The sequence below is a fragment of the Patella vulgata genome, chromosome 2 (genome assembly GCF_932274485.2).
Source record: "Patella vulgata chromosome 2, xgPatVulg1.2, whole genome shotgun sequence".
Lineage (NCBI taxonomy): Eukaryota > Metazoa > Mollusca > Gastropoda > Patellidae > Patella > Patella vulgata.
The window spans coordinates 4,099,142-4,107,214 of NC_065880.2; positions in this window are offsets into that span (position 1 = coordinate 4,099,142).

Below are 8,073 nucleotides of genomic sequence, written 5' to 3' on the forward strand. Positions count from 1 at the left end.
TCTTTCTTACATTTCCTAATCAAGTCAATATATACGTATCTAAACTGTCTGAAATTTTGCCAATCTTGGTCAGAATTAGATTTTACAGCACGTTTGTTAATATTTTTTGTTTCTTCTTGAACTTTTCTAATATTATTCATCCAGAATTTATATCGTGGTCTAATGTTTACTTCTTTATTTGGAATATTTTTCTTAGCAACGTGAAAGTTACACGGAATCAACAACAATGGACTACGAGTCATAGTATTCAAAACGTCATGTCTCCACTCGTCATAGTCAGTCTTATCATAAAGCCTGCGAAAGCGTTTTGGGCGTTTAATATTAAATCGACAATCCGACAGTATGAAATATTTTATTCGTGTACAAGTTGAATTGATGCCAACTCCTAATAATAGTTCTTAACCTTCCTGTTTCGATTTGTTTCATATTAAACATTTTATATTTTTCTATTGTAGGGAAATAATTGTATCTAACGATATGTCAGATAATGGCGTGAAGGAAAATTGTATTTAAAGATTTGTTAAGGAATGTCGAATCATAGAAATGGAATGTGTGGGCTCGTGATATGTAAAATAATAAATATATGACTAACTTAAACATTTATTAATCTGCTGTACAAGGCGTGTGTCAAACATCAAATGTAAATTATATCAAATTTTGAATTTAAATACAACAACCTTGTTAGTCTGTGTGATGTTATATCAGGTTGTTTGACAGTCCTTGTAATTTTTTTTTTTTTTTTTTTTTTTTTTTTTTTTTGGGGGGTTGTACGTGACAAGGAGTAGGGTCGCCTGTCCAACCTCGTGGGTTTTCTCCGGGTCCTCCGGTTTCCTCCCACTGCTAAAGACCCCTACGCGCAAGCGAATTATTGAAATAAAATTAAACCATATGTTAGTCCCGAAATGACCTAGTTTGTGTCGAGTGGACGTTAAACCCCATTTCTCTCTCTCTCTCCTTGTAATTTTGAATACAATTTTAAGTTAATCTCCAACTTAAAGTTGGCCTCCTCAAAAAAAAAAACCCAATACAAACCAAACATCAACTTTTCAATTTAAATACAACAACGCTGTTTGTCTGTGAGGTGTTATACCAGGTTTTTTTTAATGCAACAATACTTTTTATTTCATTTCAAAATTAAAGTTGGCCTCCCTAAGAAAAACAAACCCAAATAAGATAAGGTAGAAAAGATGACCTTAGTATGTTCTAAAAGTATATTTGTGTAATGTTCAAGAGGAGACGTGTGATTACTATTTCTAAAACACCCGATACCACTTTCTAATTTCAGGAGTTCAAACTTTCGTTGAACTTTACATTGGAAAGTTCATATTGCACGGGACACTACTAAGTTCAACGAGGCTATAATACAGAAGTTATTCTCCAAATTACAGGTGAAAATATATACACCATAATACACTTTTGATATTTGGGGGCTGGTGGTCCGCTGTTTATGACGAAGCTGCGTTTGGACAGGAATCTTAATTTTATTTCGTTTTTTTAAAAAAAGAAATGTTATTTTTTTTAGCTTCCCCGTGTACAAGAATCTCTGAAATTTCTGAAAAGATATTGAACAAAATCCTTTGTATTCGTGGTCGATAATTTTCCATAATCACACCTTTTCTTATATGATTCGTGGGGGGTTGGATGGCTGAATGATTAGCGTGCGCGCGCTGTATCATAAAGTCTGTCATTGAGTCGACTGGCGTGGTTTCGAATCCCCGGTTGTACGTGACGAGGAGTAGGGGCGCCTGTCCAATCTCGTGGGTTTTCTCCGGGTCCTCCGGTTTCCTCCCACTGCTAAAGACCCCTATGCTCAAGCGAATTATTGAAATAAAATTAAACCATATGTTAGTCCCGAAATGACCCAGTTTGTGTCGAGTGGACGTTAAACTCTCTCTCTCTCTCTCTCTCTCTCTCTCTCACATTACAGATAAAATAGATTCATTTGGTTTTGTTGGTGGAAAAGGGTCGTTTCGGGCTAGTACTTTAGACTTGGGGTTTATCAGGGGAATTCCCTTATGTCATGCTTCGTTAGGCATGTTGATACGAACATTATATATTACAGATAAAATGGGTTCGTTTGATTTTGTTTATCATTTTGGGAGGTACTTGAGACTTTGTGTTCCTCTGGGTGACGAATAAATATGATAAAGTCTAGTTGATGCTTTACACGATTGGTTCAGTGACGACTGTACATGCGCCGCCTACTTGCTCCCCAACATAAGCTAAACTAACCTCTCGGACAGTGCCGGATTTACCTATAGGCTGAGCAGGCTGAAGCTTGGACCCAATGATCTAGGTGTCCGCCCACCAAGGTGCATATTTTTGGGAAACTGTCATAAGTCTTTCTTACACGCACCGTATAATCTTAAACATCCATCATCATCCTCGACTTTATTCACGTGTGTTTAGAACATGAGGGTAGGAGATTGAAGAGGCCGCATACGTGGATTAGTCTAGGGAATCTCTTAATCATAATACCATACCATTCTCAAACACGATTGGCTCGTCAGGCAAGTTTCTATGGAAACATTTGAAAACCTGTAATTGATAAGGGTGTACAATAGATAGACCACGCCTCCCGCCAGGTAATGGCTATTTTTACATCGTCTCTCTCTCTCTCTCTCTCTCTCTCTCTTGTGCATGCCCTCCGTCCTGCACAACTGCCGGAAGGAAAACACTCTGGATAATCCCTTAGATTGAATGTGGGACCACCTGGTCAACAAGCCAGCGCTTTCCACACTGAGTCACCTAACTTCCCTCTTCTATTTATTTTACTACAATCCATTGATAATTTAGAACATTATTAGATACATATATTTTGGGCTAGCTATACATTGAATAACTATTGAGGTATTGAATGTATACAAATGTCAGCAAAAAATATACGCAAGCCTCGTTATACGTTTCAAACCTTCGCTGGTTCAGCGCAGTGAACATAAGTAAAAATAGCCATTACCTGGCGGGAGGCGTGGTCTATCTATTGTACACCCTTATCAATTACAGGTTTTCAAATGTATCCATAGAAACTTGCCTGACGAGCCAATCGTGTTTGAGAATGGTATGGTATTATGATTAAGAGATTCCCTAGACTAATCCACGTATGCGGCCTCTTCAATCTCCTACCCTCATGTTCTAAACACACGTGAATAAAGTCGAGGATGATGATGGATGTTTAAGATTATACGGTGCGTGTAAGAAAGACTTATGACAGTTTCCCAAAAATATGCACCTTGGTGGGCGGACACCTAGATCATTGGGTCCAAGCTTCAGCCTGCTAAGCCTATAGGTAAATCCGGCACTGTCCGAGAGGTTAGTTTAGCTTATGTTGGGGAGCAAGTAGGCGGCGCATGTACAGTCGTCACTGAACCAATCGTGTAAAGCATCAACTAGACTTTATCATATTTATTCGTCAACCAGAGGAACACAAAGTCTCAAGTACCTCCCAAAATGATAAACAAAATCAAACGAACCCATTTTATCTGTAATATATAATGTTCGTATCAACATTCCTAACGAAGCATGACATAAGGGAATTCCCCTGATAAACCCCAAGTCTAAAGTACTAGCCCGAAACGACCCTTTTCCACCAACAAAACCAAATGAATCTATTTTATCTGTAATGTGAGAGAGAGAGAGAGAGAGAGAGAGAGGGAGAGAGATAGAGAGAAGGGGTATAATGTCCACTCGACACAAACTAGGTCATTTCGGGACTTACATATGATTTAATTTTATTTCAATAATTCGCTTGCGTGTAGGGGTCTTTAGCAGTGGGAGGAAACCGTTAGACAACCGAGGATTCGAAACCACGCCAGTTGACTCAATGACAGGCCTTATGATCCAGCGCGCACGCGCTAACCATTCGGCCATGCAACTCCCCATGTGCAATGTATAATATTATGATGGTGGAGACCGATGTTGTACCAACACAGCTAACGAAGCATGAGATAGGGGAATTCCCCTGATAAAATCGAAAGTTTATTGATATGACGTTCAATATCACTGCCCATTGATAAATAACAATAGTATTATACACAGGGCTAACTAACGCGCTTTTATTGTACATTTTATATTATGCATATTATATAAACCAGTTGTCTATTGAATGACAATTAAATGTATAAAAAAATATCACACCCAACAGGTCGGCAGCCAAATAATATTTGAGTGCCCCTTCTTACTGTTCGAACCTTGACTGGACGGTGTGGTTTTAAATTAACTGTTAAACTCAGTGAAACTAGTATATGGTGTGGTTTTATATTAACTCTTAATTTCGGGCTGAATTTTAACTAGTATTTGGTGTGCTGTTTTGACGTTGAATATTAACTAGTATATGGTGTGCTGATTTCAAATTGAATATTAATTAGTATAATATTATGGTGTTCTGCTTTGAAGTTGAATATTAACCAGTATGTGGTGTGCTGATTTTACGTTGAATAACAACTACTATAATAATAATAATATGGTGTGCTGATTTCACGTTGAATAATAACTGGTGTGCTAATTCACATGAAATATTAACTGTTGTGTTGTTACCAAGTTGAATACTAACTAATATACGGTGTACTGATTTCATACTGAATATTAAATGGTGTGCTCACTTCACATTAAATATTACTGGTGTGCTGATATAACGTTGAATATTAACTGGTGTGCTGATATAACGTTGAATATTAACTAGTATAGTGTGTGCGGTTTAAACGTTGAATATTAACTGGTGTCCTGATATAACGTTGAATATTAACTGGTGTCCGGATATAACGTACACCACGGGACACAAACAACTAGTAATATATTGTGAATGAACTATAACCGTGTTATTAGAAAACTCTATCAGGAAGAAAAGTTACATCACCATGGATACCATCATTTATTTATTATTTTTAACAACAGGTATTATGGCAGGTAGCACTAATGTCGGTGTTAATAATTTGATTTACGTCCACATTTTTGTAAGACTGTCACCCTTCCGTAATCAGTAAACTAGTTAAGGTTACTAACAGGAGGATGAAAAATATCCTTTGTCTTTATAACCGTAAGTTTGGTCCACTATACTTATAACAGGCTATAAAAATCCTGTGTGAGATAACTCTTATATCGATATTAACAATTTGGGATACGTCCACGTTCACTACACTTAATTTTAGTATGAAAATGAAATGAAATGGAGTTTAACGTCCTACAGTTCTGCTCCTAACCTGGGCTAATGAAGACGGGCATACGCCATACAGTCTGCTATGAGGGAAATTTTGCCCGAACAGCGGCACTACGGCCTACTCTTACTACACTTAGTAATAGGCTGTAAAATCCAAACCAAACCCAACTACCACTAACCTAATTTATTAATTACGAGTAATTATGTGGAAATCCTACTCATTTCCATCTACCTGCACTCCCACACTTTATGGATTATTTCTGTAGAAGTCCTTCCACCCAATCCTTATTTACACCTCTAAAATCCAACCCACCAAAACCACCACACTTTATGGATTACTTCTGTAGAAATCCTACCAACCAAAGCTTATGTACACCTCTATATGGGATATGATTATATCGTCACGTTACTTCTTTGCTCATGTTGTAGTGTTGTTTCAAACCCATTATTACGCCGGTGTCTGATCGTATATGTGGTATATCATATCGTCACAGAACTTCATAATGCTGTTTCAACCCCGCTGTCTTGTCGTATACCATAGACATCAAACTACAAGAAATACGTTACACCACCGCTAACGAAGAGGCAGACAATTAATTTCAGAACACATTTTACTCCAGTCGCCCATAACTCGGCTGAAATTCTAATAATTACAGTGTGATAAGTTATAACTACATATTATTTATCACTTAATAAATTAACCATATCCTATTGATGCTGTTTCAAACCCATCTGTATTATTATGCCACGGTCTTACCCTATACCATAGATCTCAAACTACAATAACCAACTGTAAAGAAGGGGCAGACAATTCGAAACGCATTTAACTTCAGTCGCTCACAACTCGGCTGAAATTCTGAAGGGAAATGGGGTGTGTTAAAACTGGATATTATATCCTATTGATGTTGTTTCAAAACCATCTCTTTTATTGCGTCACTGTTTTACCGTATAGCATTACTTCACCAGTCGCTTTTCGCCGGGGGGGGATGGGTCAACTGGTGTGGTTTCGATTCCCCGGTTGTATGTGACACTGAATAGGGTCGCCTGTGCAATCTCGTGGGTTTTCTCCGGATCCTCTGGTTTCCTCCCACATGACTCCTAAGCCCAAGCGAATTGTTTAAATACAATTGGACTATGTGTTAGTCCCACAATGACCTAGTTTGTGTCTAGTGGACGTTAAACCACCTCTCTCTCTCTCTCTCTCTCTCTCTCTCCGCTATTAATTAACATCGGTGTTAATAAAATTGGATATGACAGAAATAGTCTAATTTAGTTTGCCCTCAAGATCAGATCAGCTTGTACAGAACAGTAGGATTTCATTTCAGTTATAGCCATAAAATAACGTATTTATTTTTCATTCCAGCAGTGTTTGTTATTGTTGATGCTGAGGTCACGTATGGTTGCTATAGACAACCAGAATCACCATGTTCACAACATACTCTAACTTGTACAGATGATCACGTTATAAGAGTAGTTGAAATTGATAAACATAGAATGGCATATGGCAGAAAAAATCCCGTATATGAATGCCTTCAAGATGAGATGGAAATATGTAATGCTACATGTTGTAGATACCAAGGACGCAATGAAGATCAACCTAGTTTTATACAAGTTAACCAAAAAGATCGTTTATCAGTTTATAGAAACTGTTCAAATAAACCAACTTGTACCGTCACATCTCCTTACAGTAACGATACTGATTATCATTACATATACTACCCATATAATTGTATTCCAGGTAAGTCTTCTATACACTGTAATACATTACACATCTCATGACAGCCCTGACACTGATTATTTTCCAGGTTAGTCGTCTATATACAGTTGTGCATTACACAGTTTCGATACTAGTCTTGTCTAATACCGCTGTGCATTTGACAATAATTATGATTAAAAATATAAACTGAAGCATGTGAAGCATGCTGGTGGTTTTAATGCATCACCTCTTACTGGCTCAACGACAGTACTCATCAATACACACACCGCCATTTTGATTGTGGTGTTTAGTATCTCTAAATATCATTTACGTGTCTTCATTAGCCCTATCTGTTCAACAGATTAAGAAATTAAAACCCATTTTTTTAAATTCATTTCAGTTGCAAAGATGTACAATATGATGGAGACCACTGATGTCAGTATTCGATATTATGGTTATTTATATTACTCTGGGAAAACACAAACTACAGGTACAACAATTACTAGATGTTGTAATATAACAAGTCCTGAACATATACAGATGGAAAGTGCCTACATTTATCTGACAGAAGAATCAAGTTACAACGTGAAGATGTATTCGGAGAACGAAACTTTATTACGCTGTGCAGATGAAAGTGGTGTTTTCTATGGTTTTGGAGAACTGTCAATTTCTGTAGGCAATATTTACCAAGTGGTACTTGACAACTTAACTATTAAAGAAGATGATTATATCTGGTTAAGAATACGAGCAGGTTAGAATGAATTGAATGTTATAAGAGTTCTGTGAGCTAACCCTTTTCTCAGTAAAACTTTATTACTCGACCTTGCAGCTGGAATGTCCAGCGTTTCAAGCCCAGCATGGGCCAAGCAGACTTAAAGTATTTCATGTTAAATATTGTGTCGTTTATATGGAAGGGAAAACACTCGTGTTCCTTTATAGCTGAAAGACCCAGGGGCGTAGCGTCCATTAAACATGCCAATGTGTTTGAAATCACCTCCGGTTGAATAAAATCCATTGCACAATTAAATATCCAAACCAAAACAAAAGTTCTCGCTTGAAAAGTCAATGTTTTTGCTTGTATTTTCGACAGTGTCTATCGCAACATTACACATGTCACGTCATGAGCTAAACCATCATAATATGTTGAAGGGGGTAAAGGTTGAATCACGTGTGTTGTAATCACAACAGCGCACGACCGTTTCGATTTTTTGAGTTTGGGCAACAC